This window comes from Mustela nivalis (genome assembly GCF_964662115.1).
Source record: "Mustela nivalis genome assembly, chromosome: 2".
NCBI lineage: Eukaryota > Metazoa > Chordata > Mammalia > Carnivora > Mustelidae > Mustela > Mustela nivalis.
The window spans coordinates 72,410,717-72,430,884 of NC_139021.1; the positions used below are offsets into that span (position 1 = coordinate 72,410,717).

Here is a 20,168-nt window from a genome sequence, read left to right on the forward strand (position 1 = left end):
TTTCATTTTCAATTTTATTTATTTGGTCCCTCTTTCCTTTTTTTATATGTCAGGGTAAAGATTTATCTATTTTGTTTATCTTATCAAAAAACTAGCTCTTAGTTTCATTGATTTTTTTTCTATTTTTTCAGTTTCTGTTTCATTTATTTCTACTCTACTAACTTTGAGCTTTGTTTCTTCTTTTTTTTTAGTTCTTTTAGGTGTAAATTTGGATTATTTATTTGAGATTATTCTTATGTCTTGAAGTAAACCTGTATCACTATAAATTTCTGTCATAGATTTGCTTTTGTTGTATCCCATAGATTTTGGAACACTGTGTTTCTATTTTCATTTGTCTGTATTTTCTGTTTTCTCTGTGATTCCTTTACTGACCCATTAGTTATTTAGTAGCATGTTGGTTAGCCTCCACATTTTTGTGGGTTTTTTCCAGTATTCCTCTTGTAAATGATTTCTATTTTCACACTGTTGTGATCAGAAAAGATGTTTGATATGACTTTAATCTTCTTAAGTTCACTGAGACCTGTTTTGTGGCCTAATGTGAACTATCCTGGAGAGTGTTCTATGTGCACTTGAGAATAATGTGTATTTCATTGTTTTTGGATAGGATGTTCTCCGTGTGTGTATGTATGTATGCGTGTGTGTGTATATTCATATACCCATCCAGCCTAATGTGTCATGTAAAACCAATTTTGCTTATTGATTTTCTGTCTGGATGATCTATCCACTGATGTACATAGAGCATTAAAGTTCACTGCTATTATGTATTACTGTCACTTTCTCCTTCTATTTCTGTTACTGCTTGCTTTATGTATCTTCATGCCCCTATGTTGGGTATATAGATATTTGGAATATCTATATACTCTTGTTGAATTAATCCTTTTATCATTATGTAATGCCCTGGTTTGGCACTTGTTACAGGCTTTGTTTTTAAGTTTATTTTGTCTGATATAAGTATTGCTTTTCCACCCTTTCACTTTCATTCTCTATGTTTCTATAGGTCTGATGTGAGTCTCTTGTAGAAAGACCAGAAATGAGTCTTATTTATCCATTCACTATACTATATATACTAGTATAGTATATATTCACTATACTATATGTATACTATATAGTAGTTCACAATTACTATATGTCTTTGATTGGACTATTTAGTACATTTAAATGTAAATTATTGATAGATGTGTACTTACTGCCATTTTGTTGCTTTCTTTCTATTTGTTTCTGTAGTTCTTCTCTGTTTCTCTCTTTTTCTTCTTCTTCTCTTTCCTCATAATTTGATGACTCTCTTTAACGTTATGCTTGGATTCTTTTCTGTTTACTTTTTGTGTACATGTTACAGTTTTTTGGCTTGTGGTTACCATGAGATTCTTATATAACATCCTTAGTCTCTAGTAGTCTATTTGAAGCTGATGGTCACTTAAATTCGAACACATTCTAAAAGCACAAAATTTTTATTCCGCTTCCACATTTTATGTATATAACATCACATTTTATACCTTTTTGCGTATCCCTTAACTGATTATTTTAGATATAACTGGTTTTACTAATTTTGTCTTTTAACCTTCATACTAGCTTTTTTTTTTTTCCTTTCTTTTTGAGAAAGAAAGAAAGTTAAGAGCAGGAGCGGTCAGAGGGAGAAGAGAGAGAATCTTAAACAGGTTCTGTACCCAGCACAAAACCCAGTGTAGGACTTGATCTCATGATCCTGAGAACATGACCTGAGCTGTACTCAAGAGTTAGATGCTTAACTGATGGAGCCACCCAGGCACTCCCATACTGGTTTTATAAGTGATCTACTACCTTTACTATTTGCATTTTCTAGGGAAATTTTTCCTTTCATAATTTTCTTATTTCTAGTTATGGATTGTTTTTTGTTTGTTTGTTTGTTTGTTTGTTTCCATTTAGAGAAGTCACTCTAACATTGCTTATAAGGCTGGTTTTAATGGTGATCAACTCCTTCAATTTTTGCTTGTCTGGGAAACTATCTCTCCTTCAATTCTGAGTGATAATCTTGTTGGGTATAGCAGTCTCCCAGTTTTAAGTTTTTTCCTTTCAGCACTTTGAATATATTGTGTCACTTCCTACTGGTCTCCAAAGTTTCTGCTGAAAAATCAGCTTATAATCTTGTGGGGTTTTCCTTCTATATAACTAGTTGTTCTTCTTTTGCTGCTTTTATAATTCTTTTTTTTTTAAGATTTTATTTATTTATTTGACAGAACAAGATTCCAAGTAGGCAGAGAGGCAGGCAGAGAGAGAGGAGGAAGCAGGCTCCCTGCTGTGTAGACAGCCCAATGTGGAGCTCAATCTCAGGACCCTGGGATCATGACCTGAGCCAAATGCAGAGGCTTTAACCCATTGAGCCACCAAGGCGCCTCTATAATTCTTTAATATTTAGACATTTTGATGATAATATGTCTTGGTGTGGGTCTCTTTGAGCTCATTTCATGTGGGACTGCCTGTACTTCTTAGATTTGTATGTCTACTTTCTTTGCCATGGTAGTGAAGTTTTCAGCTATTGTCTCTTCAACTAGATTTTCTATTCCTCTTTCTCTCTCTTCTTTTGGGATCCTTATAATACAAACATTATTATACTTGCTGTTGTCCCATAGGTCCCTTAAATTATCATTTTTAATTATTTTTTCTTTTTGCTGTACCAGTTGGATGACTTCCCCTACTCTGTCTTTCAAATAGCTGATCCATTCTACATCATCTAATCTGCTGTTGATTCCCTTTCATTTCATATTTTTCATATTTTTCATTTCAGTTACTGTTTTTATATTTCATATTTTTCATTTCAGTTACTGTTTTCTTCAGTTCTTATTTGTTGTTTTTTTGGTTGTTTTTTGTCTTCTATCTCTTTGTTGAGATTTCCATTGTATTTGATTCTTCTCCTGAGTTTGGTAGACATCTTTATAACAGTTACTTTGAACTCTTTCTCTGGTAGATTGTTTTACTCCATTTTGGTCTTGTTCTTTTGTTTGAAACACATTCCTTTATCTCCCTATTTTGCCAAATTCTGTTTTTGGTTATGTTTTAAGTATATCCAATTATAGCTCCCAGTCATGAAGGAGTGGCTCTAGGTAGAAGATGTTCCATAAGGCCCAGTTGTGCAAACCCCCCAAGTCACTTAAGCCAAGTACTTCAAAGATGTCCCCTGTCTAGGATGCATGTACTCTCCTGTTATTGCTGGGCTTTAGTTGGTACAAATTTGCTGGTGTGTAGAGCTGTCCTCCAGCATGGCTGTCAGTGACGCCTGGTTACAATGGTTGCAGGTGCACTGGCATGTATGGTTGGCCCGCAGTGCAGCTGGCTGTGAGGCTAGCCTGCCACAGCTACAGGTGCATTGGTGGGTGGGACAAGCCTCTGGCTATGAGGCTGCAAGATATGATCAGAATTGTTGCAGGTGCTCTAGTGTATAGGGACTGGTCCCCATGATGGGGGCTATGTAGGAGGGGTGCCAGTAGTGACAAAGGCTGCCTGCTGGGTGCGGCACAGCAGAGAGCCTCCTAAGAGATCACTAACGATGCAGGTTGGGCAGGGTGAGTCCCACTGAAAATGGGTGGAGTGAGTGGTGCCACTATGGTAGATGGAGAGTGTTAGTACCTACCAGCCCAGGACAGCTAAGTAGAGGGGAGTGGGGAAAAAATGGCATCCACCAGCACATTCATCCCTGAAGAAAGTCCCAACAGATCTCTGCCCCTCCAGGACACAGAAAATGAATCCCCTTTACATGTAAATCATGAAATTTTCAAACTGCCACCCCTGTGCTTGGACCTGGAATGAGATTTTGCATATGACCTTTTAGAGAAAAATCCTGATTTCCTACTCCTCTTTGCCTCTCCTGGAAATAAAGCTCCTTGGTTTCCAAAGCTAGACATTATGGGGGCTCATTTTCCCAATGCTGGTCCTCCAGGCTAGGAAGCCTAATGTGAGGCTCAGACCCATCCCCACCCTCTCCCCCCATTCTTTAGTGAGGGCCTCTACAGCTGTGATATTCCTCCCATTTACAAACTGCTAAGTCAGGAGTATGGGTTCCAACTTGTCTGTCTGTCTCCTACCCATCTCAATGTTGATTTTCCTTTATACCCTTAGTTGTGTAAAATATGTTCTTCCAGGCCTCAGGTCATTCTCAGAGAGGGATTGTTTTATATGTACTTGTAGTTTTTGTGTTTCCATGGGAAAAGATTAGCTTTTCCTACTCCACCATCTTGATCCAGTTCTCTGGTGTAACTGTAGATGTTCCCTAAGTTTCTCTTATAATGATTTCTTTAGTGCATGTCATGGATAGGCACTCTCCATCCATTCCAACCTCCTTCTAGAGCCTTCCTGCACTGGTGAGGCCAAAAAGATAACATCTGCTTTTCCTAGACTCACTTATAGCTAGGGATCAGAGTATTTTAAGTTCTACCCTTTTGGTGCCTTGGTGTGAGACTTAGAATATGAAAAATAAGATAGAGGTCATTTTTCTGTGGTTTCTATTGTCCCTGCCGTCTTGCACCATTGTGGAAGTATGTGGTTTATCTGAGGCAGCCTCCTCATCTTGACTCTTTCTTGAATGTACTGCTTCCTCATCTTAGAAAATGGAGGAGCCCTCCTTGGAACCTGCATCATGACTCTTGAAGTCATCCTGGTTATCTCAAGCTAGAGTTTCTTTCCTGATGATTCTAAAAATCATTTAACAACTTATTTTTTTTAATCCCCTTTGCTTAAACTAACCACAGTGGATTCTGTGCCCTTTCATGAAACTCTGGCTAGCACAGTCTCTCATAAACATTTCATTTTCCAGTCCACATCTATTACCTTGACCAAGAAGTCTATTATTTCATAAGCTTTTTCTGACATTCAGGTCACTTTCCTTGTCCTTTGTTTTCATAATTAATTGGTACTATCCCACCTTGTCATAATCATTTACCATTCATACTATTTTGGTCTCTTAAAATAATGTACCTAATAAATGTATTAGTAGGCTGTAATTTCGATTTCCTTAGTATTACTTAGCTCAAGAATATACTGTCAATTCCTTTCAGTACTCCTTTAACTCATCAATCTTAAATATGTTTTTGCAAACTTCCTCCTTTTAAGATAGAGGACCACAATACTAAACTGAATGTCCTTCTAAGATTTAAAGAAAATACAAAAAGCCATTATTTTCCTCTCTTGATATTTAACATATATTTTCCAGTTAACTCACCACTAAAAAGATTTTATCATTTGTTACTTACACTTAAATTCTTTTTTTCTCTAATCCAGATACTATTTATATGCAAAACTGCACCTCCCCATTTTACCCTTCTCTCTCCTCATACAAAATGTATCCAAATGCTTTTTTTTTTTTTAAGATTTTATTTATTTATTTGACAGAGAGAAATCACAAGTAGGCAGAGAGGCAGGCAGAGAGAGAGAGAGGAGGAAGCAGGCTCCCTGCAGAGCAGAGAGCCCGATGCGGGACTCGATCCCAGGACCCTGAGATCATGACCTGAGCTGAAGGCAGTGGCTTAACCACTGAGCCACCCAGGCGCCCCTCCAAATGCTTTTTAAAATGAGCTTCTTATAACTACAGATTAAATAATGTTTAGTACTAATAGTGTGTATACACAAAATTATATATTTTGTTTCATTTCTGATCATTCTTATGGATAAGTATTTAAGAATTATCATGTAAGAGACAATATCTCAGTTTATTTATAACATCTATTCCAACATAATGAATAAGTATCTTTGTTGATGTTTTTAAAATGATGTTACAATCAACATTTTAAAACATTTTGCAAATAACTTATTTTCTTGAAAGTCACTGAAGTAAGTAGCATATAAAACTGACATTTTTAAAGTGAGGCATAATGGAGGTGGCAGAATCATTTCCTCAGCTCCTGGGACACTGAGCTACTGATTTTTCTCTTGTACTGATTTTAAGTCCAGTAATTTTATTGCATCTGCTTCAGCAGGTAACCCACCCATGCTGCTCAATCTTTAGGAGGCCTCTAGCCTTGCCTTGGGCATATGAGAAATATTTATAAAGCTTTTATCTACTAATTATTTTTCTACTATGCTGGTTGCTTTTCAGCATTATTTAATTCCTGAGTTCACCAAAAACAAACTACATCTCTCTGATAATTTTCCTCTAGCTGTAACATTTGCATTTGGCAAGTCATTTTATTTTTTTTCTATAAATTTTATTTGTATCTAACTGCTTTGAATTTTTGAGAACTTGCTACTGTTTTTTGTTTGTTGTTTTTTTTTAAAGATTTTATTTATTTTTTTGACAGAGAGAAATCACAAGTAGGCAGAGAAGCAAGCAGAGAGAGAGAGAGGAGGAAGCAGGCTCCCTGCAGAGCAGAAAGCCTGATTTGGGGCTCGATCTCAGGACCCTGAGATCATGACCTGAGCTGAAGGCAGCGGCTCAACCCACTGAGCCATTCAGGTGCCCCCTTGCTACTGTTTTCAACATCTTAGAAGCATTATAGCATTGTGCTCCTTATCGGTCACTAACGTTGTTAAGTATCTTCCTTATTATCAGATTTCCAATTCCCTTTTAATCCATATGCTTATTTTTAATCCAAACTCCTTTTCAAGTAAATTTTGTTATTAAAACAATCTATTTTTATATACTTTTTTATAAGTAACATATAATGTATTATTTGCTTTGGGGTACAGGTCTGTGATTCATCAGTCTTACACAACACACAGCACTCACCATAGCCCATACCCTCCTCAACGTCCATCACCCAACCATCCCACCCCTCCCACACTCCTTCACTCCAGCAACCCTCAGTTTGTTTCCTGAGATTGAGTTTCTCACAGTTTGTCCCCTCATCTGGTTTATTCTTGTTTCATCTTTTCCTCACTTCCCCTATGATCCTCTGCCTTATTTCTCAAATTCCATATATCAGTGAGATCATACGATAATTGTCTTTCTCTGATTGATTTATTTTGCTTAGCATAATACCTTCTAGTTTCATCCATGATGAATGGATGGCAAGATTTCCATTTTTGATGAATACAATAATATTCCATTGTACATATATACCACATCTTCTTTATCCAATCATCTGTTGATTGACATCTGGGCTCTTTCCATAGTTTGGCTATTGTGGGCATTGCTGCTATAAACATTGGGGTGCAGTTGCCTCTTTGGATCACTGCATTTGTATCTTTGGGTAAATACCCCAGTAGTGCAATTGCTAGGTCATAGGATAGCTCTATTTTCAACTTCTTGAGGAACCTCCATACTGTTTTCCAGAGTGGCTGTACCAGCTTGCATTCCCACCAACAGCATAGGAGGGTTTCCCTTTCTCCACATCCTCACCAATACCTGTCATTTCCTGACTAAAACAATCTCTTTAAAGAAAAAAAATTTTTTTCTAAGGGACCTGGGTGGCTCAGTTGGTTAAGTACCTGACTCTTGGTTTTGGCTCCAGTCATGATCTCAGGGTGGTGATAAGGATACTGGCGACAGGCTCTAGGCTCTACATTGAGCATGGAGCCTGTTAAAGATTCTCTTTCCCTCTTTCTCTGCTCCTCCCCCACTCACACACATGCATTCTCTGTCTCTAAAAAAAAAAATTAAACAATCTCTTTTAAATGTTATTTTACAAGCAGAAATAGAGAAACAATGATATTCCTTTTATCTACCATTTTTTGTAATTGTTTTAAAAACCATGCTATGCCAAATGGTAACGGGGGATGCATGGGTAATCACCTTGCCTTTATACTATCTTCCAAAACAGAATTTCCCAAACCACACACAATCCTAGTGAACTGCAGAACCCTAACAGTCCAGGAGAAGTTGTTAGGTGCCTGGAAAATAAACATCTTCATCTCTTTGAGCTGATATAACAAAACACTAAAGACGATGTGTCTTATAAAATATAAACATTCATTTCTCACAGTTTCAAAGACTGGGAAATCTAGGATCATGGTGCTAGATTTGGTGTTTAGTGAGGCTTCCTAGTTCATAAATAACACCTTCTCACCATGTTCTCATATAGTGGAAGGTGTTAGTGAGCTCTCTGGGATCTCTTTTTTATTTATTTTTTATTTTTTTTAATTTATTTTCAGCATAACAGTATTCATTATTTTTGCACCACACTCAGTGCTCCATGAAATCCGTGCCCTCTATAATACCCACTACCTGGTACCCCGACCTCCCACCCCCCGCTCCTTCAAAACCCTCAGGTTGTTTTTCAGAGTCCATAATCTCTCATGGTTCACCTCCCCTTCCAATTTCCCCCAACTCCCTTCTCCTCTCTAACTCCCCATGTCTTCCATGTATTTGTTATGCTCCACAAATAAGTGAAACCATATGATAATTGACTCTCTGCTTGACTTATTTCACTCAGCATCATCTCTTCCAGCCCCATCCATGTTGCTACAAAAGTTGGGTATTCATCCTTTCTGATGGAGGCATAATACTCCATAGTGTATATGGACCACATCATCCTTATCCATTCGTCCGTTGAAGGGCATCTTGGTTCTTTCCACAGTTTGGCGACCGTGCCCATTGCTGCTATAAACATTGGGGTACAGATGGCCCTTCTTTTCACTACATCTGTATCTTTGGGGTAAATACCCAGGAGTGCAATGGCCCAGTCATAGGGAAGTTCTATTTTTAATTTCTTGAGGAATCTCCACACTGTTCTCCAAAGAGGCTGCACCAACTTGCATTCCCACCAACAGTATAAGAGGGTTCCCCTTTCTCAACATCCCCTCCAACACATGTTTGTTTCCTGTCTTGCCAATTTTGGCCATTCTAACTGGTATAAGGTGATATCTCAATGTGTTTTAATTTGAATCTCCCTGAGGGCTAGTGATGATGAACATTTTTTCATGTGTCTGGTAGCCATTTGTATGTCTTCATTGGAGAAGTGTCTGTTCATATCTTCTGCCCATTTTTTGATATGATTGTCTGTTTTGTGTGAGTTGAGTTTGAGGAGTTATTTATAGATCCTGGATATCAACCTTTTGTCTGTACTGTCATTTGCAAATATCTTCTTCCATTCCGTGGGTTGCCTCTTTGTTTTCTTGACTGTTTCCTTTGCTGTGCAGAAGCTTTTGATTTTGATGAAGTCCCAAAAGTTCATCTTCACTTTTGTTTCCTTTGCCTTTGGAGACAGTTCTTGAAAGAAGTTGCTGTGGCTGATATCAAAGAGATTACTGCCTATGTTCTCCTCTAGGATTATGATGGATTCTTGTCTCACGTTGAGGTCTTTTGGGATCTCTTTTTTAAATTCACCAATCCCATTCATGAGGGCTCCACCCTTGTGACTTAATTACCTCCAAAAGACCCCACTCCCTAATATCATTACATAGGGAATTAGGATTTCAATATATGAATTTGAGGAAGACACAAAAATTCAAAGCGTAGCAGTAACTGATACTAATCATGGTATTATTTTTAAGTTGAAAGAAAAAATGACTTTTATAATGTCAGAAAAAAATACCAAATACATCTTACATAGTTATCTCAAAAGTTATCAGATGCATGACTAGATTCTTTCACTCATTTATCCAATTACTATTTACTGAGCTGGTTATTGGGAAAAACTGCAATAAAGAAAACAAACTCAGGTTGTTATACATGCTTTCAAAAAATAGTACCACAAAAGTAATAGAGAGTGGCTGGGGTGAGGATGGGTTAGGTGTTTTTAGGAGGCATAAGGAAGACCATTCTGATAATATGAAATTTAAGATAAGGAGTTCTGGATGGCTGGAGCTGAGTGAGGTAGGAAAGAGGTGTAGGAGATGAAGTCAGAAAAATTGTCAAAGGCAAAGTGTTACAGGTCCAGTATTAGGAGGAAATTTGGATTTTGCTTGAAATGGATTAGAAACCAGTGGAGAATTTTGAGTTTAAGAGGTGACATGATCTAACTTTTTAAGATAATTATTCTGGCTACTTTTTATCAAATGGATTGTTGAGGACAAATATTGCTATTCAAATTACACCTTCCCATTTGAAAGGACTGCTTTCAAAATATAAAAAGTCTAACCTTAGAATATTATTATCCACATCTTTAGACAATCATTGTATAAACCACAATACATTCTAAATGTAAATATATCTCTATTGCATAAGGAATTGTGGGTTTTTTTTTTTTACTTCATCTTTTATTCTTCTTTTGGCAAACATCAGATAATATGAGCAAAACTATATTGCTTACTACAGTTACATACATTCTTTCTTGCTTTTCTTGCTTTATATAAGTCATTAAACATATGTAAGTTGATAAAATTCTTGGCTAAAGACATATTCCAAAACTCTGACATATACTTTTCTAAGTTAGGAGAAAAGAAAGCTTAAAAGAAAGCTTATGAAACTTCCATTAGACCATAATCATACAGCAAACTAAATTAGTATATGCTGTTTTTAAATTAACATCTGCCATTTTTTAAAGACTTCAATTTTTGGTTACAGCTAAAATGATTTTTATCTGAAGGTTTATGAAAGAACAGAAGCTGACCACACAAATCCTACTCATAACCATATTGGCCATTTAAAAATAAATAATAAAAATAAATCTTTAATCAGAAAATTCCACTTATTAGAAAAAAAGTAACTACTGAGTTACTTTAAATATAGATGGCACTTATAACAACAAGACTTCATGATATCTGTTTTATTACTTCTTTTTTAAAATTTCTTTATTTTAGAGCCTGTGCAAGCAGGGGGAGGGGCAGAGGAAGAGAATCTCAAGCAGACTCATGCTGAGTATGAAGCCCCACATTGGGCTCCATCTCACAACCCTCAGATCAAGACCTAAGCCAAAATCAAGAGTCAGAACCTTAGCCTCCCAGGTACCCCTTTTTTATTACTTTGTAATGCTTATCTTTTAATTCTAGAGATTACTAAAGATTACTTACTAAAGATTACTTCATAATAAAACCAAGCCATTTATCTTTTTATAATTTACTTTTTTAGTAAATTTCAGGCCCAAAAGTATCTGATCAAGGATTACAGAACATTCAGCCTTCAGAATATATTTTGTCTGGCAGACAGAATGGTTTTTCATCTTCTGAATTGGAGTACCTTCATGCAATACCTACTTGCCCTAGCTGACCACAGTCCCTACCAGCTTCCTACATCATTACCAGCTGGACATGAGAAACTGAGCCATTTTTAATTGTAAAACCCAACATTTACTTACAAATATCAGTTGCATTCATGAAACAAAAGTTCAAATATTATAAACTTGATGCTAAATCTTAATACATACTCCTAATTTGGGAAAAATAGATCAAACCAAAAGATCTAATTTTCATTTTCATAATATGTGGAACTAAGTGTTTTTTAAAAGGAACCAAAATAAAGATAAGCAGCCACGCAAGAAAACATTTTTCAGTAAATATAGTAGAAAAGTTTTGCTATTGTTTTTATATAAACACTTCAGAATCAAACATTATAGAAGAAAAATAACTTTTTTTTTAATTTGAAGATTAGTTGGCTTTATTAAACAATTCATGAATCAGGCAGCATCCAAATAATAATAGGGAAGAGCTCTCAATAAAAATAATTCTTTTTTTTTTTTTAAGATTTTTTTTTTTTTTTTTTTTTTTTGACAGAGATCACAAGCAGGCAGAGAGAGAGAGGAGGAAGCAGGCTCCCTGCCGAGCAGAGAGCCCGATGCGGGACTCGATCCTAGGACCCTGAGATCACGACCCGAGCCGAAGGCAGCGGCTCAACCCACTGAGCCACCCAGGCGCCCCCACAATAAAAATAATTCTTAAGAGTATATATAAAGGGGCACCTGGGTGGCTCAGTGGGTTAAAGCCTCTGCCTTTGGCTCAGGTCATAATCCCAGCGTCCTGGGATCAAGCCCCGCATCAGGCTCTCTGCTGAGCAGAGAGCCTGCTTCCTACTCTCTCTCTGCCTGCCTCTCCACCTACTTGTGATCTCTGTCTGTCAAATAAATAAATAAAATCTTAAAAAAAAAAGAGTATATATAAAATGTCAAGAAAAATTCCAAGACTCCAGAAGTTAACATTTTTAGAAAAGTCATAATTCATGAAAATAAACCAACATGATAAAATGGGGAAACTCCTAGTAATCAAAAACAATATTAAAATAAAACAAGGTAACATTTCATCTGTTTAATTATTCCCCCAAATGCTTAATGTGATATCCTAAACTGGAAGAAATGGTAAAATTGGGATGGCATGTGTCTCTGGGGGCATTAAAAAGCAACTTGACCAGACACTTCAACATCACCATTCCTTCCAGAATTCATTTTAAAGAAAAAAAAGGAATGTATGATATGGATTCTATTTCCCACTCTGTGATGGGCACTTGGGAAGCAGAAATAGATCCAACAGATTCTGTCCTCATCAGGTTTAAAATCATTGAGGTTAGAGAAGGGAGAAAGGAAAAAAGAGTGGAGGAGGAAGGAAGGGAAAGAAAAAAAATGAAAAAAAATTTAAAAGTACTATATAGAAATACATATGGTACAGATAGACATAAATAGTTCAGTGGAGATAAAAAGGGCGAATGAACTAGCTCTACTTGATAAAGTCAGAAAAGTCTTCACAGAAGAAATAACAGAAGATTGGAATATTAAAAACATATTGGTCATCAAACAGACTAAACTGTGGGACAGAAAATAAGTAGAGCAAAGGATTCAGAGTCAAGACAGCATTCCAGGTAGGGGAAACAAGTATGTCCCTGGGACAAACAAGCAGCATGAAACAGAACAGGGTGCCATGAGGATGGCAGGTGGCCCTGTATGGCTGGAACGAAGGATGACTGGAAGGACTGGAAGGAGAAGAGGCTGAGTAGTTCTCCTTTTAGGAATTTATCCTATTCTTATACTCACATGTGTGGAATAAAACATATGTACAGGGATATTCATTGCAACACTCTTTATAATAGTGAGAGATTAGGAGCATCCCAAATGTCCATCAACAAACAGCTAGTAAATTAGGCTACAATTACACGGTGAAATAGACAGAAATAGCCAAAATCAGATGGCTGTTTTACATACAGGATTACACACACACACACACACACACACACACACGAGAGAGAGAGAGAGAGAGTTAAACAAAGCAAGGTTTTAGATTATTATATATGAGGATCCTATTTGTATAAAAAATATTAAAATTGGGGCGCCTGGATGGCTCAGTGGATTAAGCCGCTGCCTTCGGCTCAGGTCATGATCTCAGAGTCCTGGGATCGAGCCCTGCTTCAGGCTCTCTGCTCAGCAGGGAGCCTGCTTCCTCTTCTCTCTCTGCCTGCCTCTCTGCCTGCTTGTGATCTCTGTCTGTCAAATAAATGAATAAAATCTTAAAAAATAATAATAATAATAACAATAAAACTTTTTTTTTTTTTTTTTGCTTATAAATGCATAGACCAACCCTGTAATAATACAAGGAGGTAGTAAAAGTTAGTACTTCTGGGGAAAAGAAATAGATGGCTAGACAGATGGAGGGAGAAATTTACATGGCATTATCGTGTACATCCATAGGCCATTCTAAAAAATTAAAAGCAGTAAAAATAAGTCAACATTCTTTTCTTAAAAGACTAAAAATTGTAACGAAAATCAAGCTCCAGAATGCACTACCACCATTCAGAGCACTTCGCCTCCTTTCCTATTATTTAGCTTTTTTATTTAGCTTAGGTATAATTTAGTAAAAACATGAGGGAGTGGTACCAAAAGAGACAGTTTATAAGCTTATAAGGAAGTCTTACTTCTCTACCACCATTCCTCACTGGCCTCAGTCACTAACCCCACCAAAAGGGGTAGGGTGAAAAATGTCAAGAGTTCCCACTTAATCACACATTGCCTAATCTAATAGACGCCAAATGCACTGCCCCCTATCCCTCTGGTCTCCCCATCCCCTCTCTTGATACACTCTTAGAGGAGTTGATAGTGAAATTGAGAGAAAACCTCAAGTCTTACAGTGGTGCCTTTTACGGAAATTGTTTTGTTATGTAGAGAGATAAAAAGTGTACATCAACAAAAATATTTTAGTATGACATTTCGTTAGAACCAGTATCTGTTTCCTTATACTGGCACTTATGTGGAAGGAGGTCATGGCATGCCTCTCTAGCCTGTGTAATTCTGAAAAAGAGGTTCCAGAGTAGCCTTACACCAAGTTCCACAATAAGAAAATGGCACTCATTCTTCTCACTTGCCTCCCCAGATTGGGAAGTTACCTTGGCAACAATCAAAGACAAAGCAGAAATATGATACAAACCTATGGATTCCCTTTTCATTTGTTTGCATTCTCAGGTATAATTCTTATGCTCAGGTGCATATCTGCACGTATTTTAAGAAAATCAGAGAACGGCATTGTTGGTCAGGCTCTTGTGCAATCTCTTAGCTTTTATTATAACCTTAAGTTACAATAAAACTGACCTTAAAATGTAAAACACAAATGGAATTTTGATGTGCTAGACTGAGAAGGACCTTGCTATAGGGCAGGTTGATTCACTCAATGAACATTTATTGAACCCCTGCTATGAGCAAAGCACAGTGCCAGGCAAATATTCGGTTCTTGTTGTGTGGGAGCTAGCATCCAGTGAGGGAGACTGCATGTCAACAACTGGCTGTGATTTGGGGCCTGAGTGCCACATTAACAGAGGAGAAAGGAAAAGAGAAATTCTTTTTTTTTTTTTTTTAAGATTTTATTTATTTATTTGACAGAGAGAGAGAGATCACAAGTAGGCAGAGAGGCAGGCAGAGAGAGGGGGAAGCAGGCTCCCGCTGAGCAGAGAGCCCTATACGGGGCTCAATCCCAGGACCCTGAGATCATGACCTGAGCCAAAGGCAGAGGCTTAACCTACTGAGCCACCCAGGTGCCCCAGAAAAGAGAAATTCTAGCTGGGGTCAGAGTGGCAATGTTGCAGACAAGTGCCTTGTTCCCCACATATCTGGTTGCCACTTTACCAGTTACCAAAACTTGGTGGCTCAAAACAACACAAATTTATTTTCTTACAGTTCTGGAGGCCAGACATCCAAAATGGACTTCACCAGGCTAAAGATGTGATAAGACCACACTCCATCAGCAGGCCTGAGGGGAGAATCCATTTCCTTGCCTTGTAGTTCTAGAAGCCACCTGTTTCCCTATCTTGTGACCTCTTCCTCCAGATTCCCTCTCTGACTCAGCTTCTCTTTGTTTCCCTCACATAGCCTTCTCTTCTGTCTGTAACCAGATTTCCTTCTCATATAATGTTTATGGTTGTATTAAAGGTCTACCTGGATAATTCAGGATAATCTCCCCATTTCAGGATCTTGATCACATCCACAGAGGCCCTTTTCCATATAAGGTAACATTCACAGTTTCCATGGACAAGGACCTGGCAGTCTTTGGGGGCCATTATGTAGCCTACCACAAGGTGCTTAGAGGGAAGGCCCCTAATCCAGCCCCTTTATCCTGTAGGCGGTCGTGAGCCACTGGAAAGTTTCAAGCATGAGAATTACATGGTAAGATGTTTATTTCAGTAGAATTAATTCAGGACTTCTGAGGATGTAGATGAAAGAAGAGCCTGAAGTCAGCAAACCCTTCCAATAATCCAGGACAGTTTTGACAAGACAATGGTAATTGGGTTGAATTGCACTGGTGAGAAATTAATACAGTGAGATCAACAGCTGTTTGCAGACTGTTGGACACATTAAATGATTTCTGAATTGGGCATTCACATACCATATATCATGATTTGTAATACAAGAGAGGAAGCAGATTTGGAAGGGGGTTGGAGGACCTTTATACAGGGAGGGACATTTTTATCAAAGAAAAAATTTGTTCAGAGAGTGAAACAATTTCCTTGCAAACTAAAGTTTTAAATTGCAATCCATTCTTGGAGACTGCCTCTAAAAAGAAAGAAACTGAGTAACACAACTTTTAGTACTAAGTTTTATCCTCACATTCTTAGAACAGAATCTAATGACATTCAGGAAAAGTAATTATGTAATTACATTAGGATCTGTTTTCATCTGGACTAGAACCATAAACTAGCACTGCTGTGAAGAGTCTTAGCAAGCTTCCTAATCTAACAGATCTCAGCCTCTTTTTCCCCAGTACCACACTCCCAGCTGGTGGTGACAGTACACTCCAGTGGTTGATTCCAAACACACCTCCCCACCCTAATTTACCACTCTCTCCCCCATTACAAGAGTATTTTTAGTTCATTAATCTTGTAGCTTGTAACTAGCCACTGTGAGACAACCACCACAACTGAGAGCAACATATTGTCACACATCCCATGAGAACCATGGAGTAAGGTCCTTAATAACCACCCGGGACAATGCTGCCACAGCAGTGACATGCCTGCCCCTGAGCTCATTGGTAGTATAGCTTTAACTGGAGCCCTGTCTTGTGATTTTCCCCTCCTTCTCCATTCCCTCTCTAAAGACTATCTTCCACCTCATTTTACCATCCAGAAGGACTAAGGTTCATGGAAGCAACAAAGCCTTTTTTTTTTTTTTGGTCCTTTGTTTTTTTAAGTAAAATTGTATTTTTTTGAGTCCCATCCATCTCGAGTCCCACTGAGTCTGTGCCATTAGAGTGTCCCCAGGGCTTCTAATCCTGCTCTCCCTCCCTCCTCTGTGTTCCTATGCACAGTCTGCACTGCACACTTTATGATGGTATTATATCCTACATTGTCTTGTCCTATAATTTCTTTATATGTGCACATCTTGTCTCCTCTCAAGATTTATGAGGTTCTTGTAGAGTTTTGCACCTTAATACTCAACAATTAAAGAGGTGATGTATGATATGGAAGTTAAATTGCTGAAGTGTTCAGAACAGAGCTGAGTGTTGTTTTACTGGACAAGACTAGAATCTCTTCATTCTGCACTGCAGAAATCTGTTATATATATTCTGCAGTTGTTCTGCATGTGAAGATGGGGAAAGAGAACTTTGTCTCAGCTTCAGAAAAAATATACTGGCTCCTGTAAACTAAGGGAAAACTAATAGCCTTTGGATTCTCATGCTTCTAAAAACTAAAGAGTGATGGGTTTGATGCTTCTTGTTCCTTCCCCCTAGTAATGTTTTCCATGGTTTCCTGGCTGTCAAATCATTTTTTGGTGTTTTTTACTTGTTTCTTTAAAATGCTATGTCTTGGTACTTTAGCTTTCTGCTCTCTTGATCTTTTTTGTACATCAGATACTTTTGATCAGAATCTGTGTAATTGAATCTAGATCTGGACAGCACTTTTCAAATTGTATATCCAGCACAGCTACTTAAAATCCCAAAGAGATTTCTGGTTCAATAATACTTGTGAGCTGTTTCTTTGCATTTTAGTAAAGCCTGGATAGTGCCCCCCAAAGGCTGTAAATATAATTAGATTGTTTTAGTGGTTTTCTTTCCACCTGACTTAATTTATTTCTATCTTAAAGGCCTCACTATTCAGGATTCTGGTTTTATTTTTTGAAAGATAGTGTCAGTATAAGAGATGAGCAAGGCAAAAATTCACACAGAAACACTGGCATAAAGAATTTTGAATGTGATATTCCATTTTGCTACTGAATCAATACTTAGTCTGTAGTAAATAACATTGGCAGAATGTCCATCCATAAAATAAACCATAAAGTGCTATAGAATATTTCAGTGTCTAATGTGTTTCTCAGGCACACAGCATTAAAGCATGGCATAGCCCTTCTTGCTATTATACAGTTTAGCTCCTGTATGATAAGTTTATTTTTTCTGTACCCACTATTGGCCAAACATTGTGCAGGACCAGTTCAGTAGGGAAATAGGTAAGCATAAATTTTAACACACAATATTAAGTTTGATGACAAATGCAGATAAAGAAGGGTGTTATGGGCACCTAACCCAGTTCAGGGACATTGGAGAAGATGCCAAGAGGAGGTGGTAACTGTGTTAAGCTCTGAAGGACAAATAAAATCAGACTGTGAAGAAAAGAGAAGCTTCAAAAGAAGAAAACAACATGTACAGTCATAAAGGCAAGGGAATATAAAACCTTGAGAAAACGACCAATATTTTAGTAGGAATAAAGCTAGAAGTTTTAAGGCAGACTGATAGAAGGTAAAAATTTTAAGTCGGTCAACCAGAAATAAATCAGGAAGGAACTTAGTCCATAGGCATTTGGTAAGGAAGGGAGCATGACTCTCTGAATTCCAAGGAAGGAGAGAACTGTGTAACTTTCAAACCAATACAAAGCCATAAAAAGTAAATGAAATTATCTAGTCAGTGACAAAATACCAACCACAGGCCTATCTGTACAGCAATAGGGCAAAAATCACCAACTTTTTAAGACAGGAATAACACACAAGATAACCTATAGTATCTACCTCTACCAAACTCAAACCTTTTGATCACACTACCTCTTTGCCTGTAAGTAAGATTTTGGAAGTTTCTCTGGAAGGCACCACTGAAGGATTTTAAGCAGTAAATCAGATTTCTGTTTTTAGAATAAATAAGATCAGTCTTATTTATGTTATAAGGACATTGAGAAGGCTGAATTCAGGGTAGGCCAGACTGAAGGCAAGGAACTGTTCTCATAATTTAGGGGAATAATTACAAGAGCCTGAACTTTGTCAGTGGAAGTGGTCAGAGAGAGACTTAGCAGATATAAATCAACAGGATTTTTGCCTGCATAAGGAGTAATTTACCTGAAGAAAAACTGAGGGCTGACTAAAGAGTACCTGCCCCACAAAGGAGAGACAGAGACATAGTAATGGCAAGAACCCTAGCCCCAAAGCTGTGGACAGCAGAGAGGCATATCACTGACAGGCCCCACCTGTGGATTCACTCAACTGGAACAGCAAAAAAAAAGCAGTTTAAAGGGCAACAAGATATAAGTGAAGGAAACCCATTTTCTAACCCTAGGACATCGGCCGAACCATAAGGGAACTGCTTAAATCCTTTCTGACGTCACAGGTGTTGGCTAGTGCCATTGTTTACATTTCCTCTCCACCTTGATGGTACAGATTGGTGCAAGATCTTGGTGCCCTAGCTAGCCTGCCACTGTATCAAGCCCTAGTCCACACCACCTCCAGACACCCCCCCAAAGTTCTCCCATAGTCACACCCATCCCAGTTCCAACCATTCCACCAAAGCTACTCTGGCCTGTGCCCACCCCAGCTATAGCCATCCCCCCGGGGCAGTCCTGGTCCAGAGCACTCAGGGCCCCACCAGCCCCACATGGCAACCAATGTGGAAACCCACATATGTGGAACACCCAGGACACCCTAAAACAAGCCTGCTTCAGCTGTCCTGCCTACAACACCAGGCACACACAGGTGACACAGGTGGTGCTCCCACACAAGACTACACCTTCAAGGCTGGGAGAGGTGCCTGTTTGGCCTAATTCATACAAACAACCACAGAATGTCAAATAAAGTGAAACAGTGGAACATGCTCCAGATGAAAGAACAAGACAAAACTTCAGAGAATGAACCAAGTGAAATGGAGATAAACAATTTACCTGATTAGGAGATCAAAATAATGATCATAAAGATGTTCCCCAGGCTTAAGAGTGGATGAACTCAGTGAGAACTTCAATAAAAAGATAGAAAATATAAAAACCAGAGTTGAGGAATACAATAACTGAACTGAAAAATATGCTAGAGGGAATCAACAGCAGATAAGAGGAAGCAAAAGAATGTATCAGCAATCTGGAAGATGGGGTAATGGAAAACACTCAAGCTGAACAGCAAACAGTAAGAATTTTTAAAAATGAGGATAGGTTGGGGACGCCTGGGTGGCTCAGTTGGTTAAGCAGCTGCCTTCGGCTCAGGTCATGATCCCAGCGTCCTGGGATCGAGTCCCACATCGGGCTCCTTGCTCCGCAGGGAGCCTGCTTCTCCCTCTGACTCTGCCTTCCACTCTGTCTGCCTGTGCTCACTTTCGCTCGCGCTCTCTCTCTGACAAATAAATTAAAAAAAAAATCTGAAAAAAAAAAAAAAATGAGGATGGGTTGAAGGACGTGTAGGACAACATCCAGCATTGCTACATTTGCATTATAGGAATCCCAGCAGGATAAGAGAGAGAAAAGGGGGCCGAAAATTCATTTAAAGAAAGAGTATCTGAAAACTTCCCTAACCTGGGGAAGGAAAGAGACACCCAGGTCCAGAAAACACAGAGAACCCCAAACAGGTTAACCCCAAGACACATAACTAAAATGTCAAAAATTAAAATTAGAATCTTAAGACCAAAATAGAAAACCAACTACTTATATACAAGGAAAACCCTATAAGACTATCAGCTGATTTATC

General features: G+C 38.1%; 2 protein-coding genes across 6 annotated transcripts in view; one reads left to right on the forward strand and one right to left on the reverse strand.

Moving 5' to 3' along the window:
- The window catches only part of CPA6 (carboxypeptidase A6), a 321,211-nt gene that overhangs the window by 286,478 nt on the left and 14,565 nt on the right, over positions 1 to 20,168 (forward strand). The window lies entirely within an intron of this gene.
- The window catches only part of LOC309858851 (uncharacterized protein), a 132,358-nt gene that overhangs the window by 22,682 nt on the left and 89,508 nt on the right, over positions 1 to 20,168 (reverse strand). The gene's annotated exons all lie outside the window — the stretch shown is intronic.